Source organism: Trichosurus vulpecula, chromosome 1 (assembly GCF_011100635.1).
Source record: "Trichosurus vulpecula isolate mTriVul1 chromosome 1, mTriVul1.pri, whole genome shotgun sequence".
NCBI lineage: Eukaryota > Metazoa > Chordata > Mammalia > Diprotodontia > Phalangeridae > Trichosurus > Trichosurus vulpecula.
The window spans coordinates 478,848,983-478,850,984 of record NC_050573.1 but is presented as its reverse complement, the minus strand read 5'-3'; the positions used below and the strand labels follow the sequence as shown (position 1 = coordinate 478,850,984).

The 2,002-nt window shown below is 42.8% G+C and overlaps 1 pseudogene; it reads left to right on the top strand.

Annotated features, from left to right (window-relative positions):
• Nucleotides 1-209: 209 nt before the first annotated feature.
• On the top strand, nt 210-1,163 carry LOC118840190 (annotated as a pseudogene).
• Nucleotides 1,164-2,002: the final 839 nt, after the last annotated feature.

The following is a 2,002-nucleotide window of genomic DNA, read 5'->3' as shown; positions in this document are numbered from 1 at the left end:
GGTGGTAGGAGGGGAGAGATGGGGAGAAAATTTGGAACTCAAAATCTTATGGAATTGAATGTTGAAAACTAAAAATAAATAAATAAATTTATAAAAAAATTTCTGCTTTTCTTGCTGGGCTGCTTGCACAAGGGAGGGCCAGCTGGTCTCTCTCTGTGCAATCTGGATCCATCCTTCCTCCTGGAGTGATCCACCGAGGTCTCATCATCATGACTGAACAGAAGACCCTTTGGGGTACCCTTAAAGGCCACAATGGCTGGGTGACCCAGATCGCCATGACTCCCCAGTTACCCGGCATGATCCTGTCAGCCCCCTGAGATAAGACCATTATCATGTGGAAGCTTACCAGAGATGAGACAAACTATGGGATCCCCCAGCGTGCCCTCAGGGGTCACTCACATTTTGTTAGTAATGTGGTCATTTCCTCTGATGGCCAGTTTGCACTCTCAGGCTCCTGGGATGGCACACTAAGACTGTGGGATCTCACAACTGACACTACCACCAGGCACTTTGTTGGTCACACCAAGGATGTGCTGAGTGTAGTCTTCTCTTCTGACAACCGCCAGATTGTCTCTGGTTCCTGGGATAAGACTATCAAGCTGTGGAACACCCTGGGTGTCTGTATATACACTGTGCAGGATGAAAGCCACTCAGAGTGGGTGTCTTGTGTCCATTTTTCACCCAATAGTAGCGACCCCATCATTGTCTCCTGTGGCTGGGACAAGCTGGTCAAGGTTGAGAACTTGGTCAACTGCAAACTGAAGACAAACCACATTGGCCACACAGGATACCTAAACACAGTAACAATTTCTCCTGATGACTCTCTCTGTGCCTCTGGAGGCAAGGATGATCAGGCCATGCTGTGGGACCTCAATGAGGGTAAACACCTTCATACTCTGGATGGTGGTGACATAATCAATGCCCTCTGCTTCAGCCCCAAAAGCTACTGGCTCTGTGCTGCCACTGGGCCCAGCATCAAAATCTGGGACCTAGAGGGCAAAATCATTGTGGATGAGCTTAATCAAGAAGGGATCAGCACCAGCAGCAAGGCCAAGCCTCCCCAGTGCACCTCCTTAGCCTGGTCTGCTGATGGCCAGACTCTCTTTGCTGTATACACAGACAACTTGGTACGAGTGTGGCAAGTGACCATTGGCACTTGGTAAAGGGGTCAACCGTAACTCAGATTTTGAAATAAAAACCTTAATTTCTGCCTTTTGAAAAAAAGTTTTCTTAGGTTCTTCTCTTTCCCTATACTTTCACCACCCCTTTATTTTTATTCAACATCCCTCAATTGCACTCAAGCCTACCATAGCCGCCTATCCCCCAGATCATTGCAGCACCTTCTCCCCCAGGAGGTGGTATTGCCTGCTTTGGGAATCTATGGCTAAATTCGGTAACCATTTTGACCTTATCTTACTGTGAGATGTTGGTCTCCACCTAGTTTTTGACCTATTATTTTCTAGTTTTCCCAGTAGTTTTTGTCAAATAGTGAGTTTTTATTGCAAAGGCTGTGGTCTTCGGGTTTATCAAACACTGGGTTACTATGGTCATTGATTACTGTGTATTGCATTCCTAATCTATTCCACTGATCCACCACTCTATTTCTTAGCCAGTACCAGTTAGTTTTTATGATTACTGCTTTATACTACAGTTTGAGATCTGGTATTGCTGAACTACATTCCTTTGTATTTCTTTTTTCATTAATTCCCTTGATATTCTTGACCTTTTGTTCTTCCAGATGAATTTTGTGGTTATTTTTTCTAGCTCTATAAAATATTTTTTGGTAGTTTGATTGGTATGGCACTAAGTAAATTAAGTAGAATTGTAATTTTTGTTATATTAGCTAGGCCTGACTATGAGCAATTGATATTTTCCAGTTATTTAGATCTAAGTTTATTTGTGTGAAGTGTTTTTTAATTGTGTTTGTATAGTTTCTGGGTTTGTCTTGGCAGGTAAACTCTCAATTATTTTATATATTTTTTAAATATAATTATTGGTATAT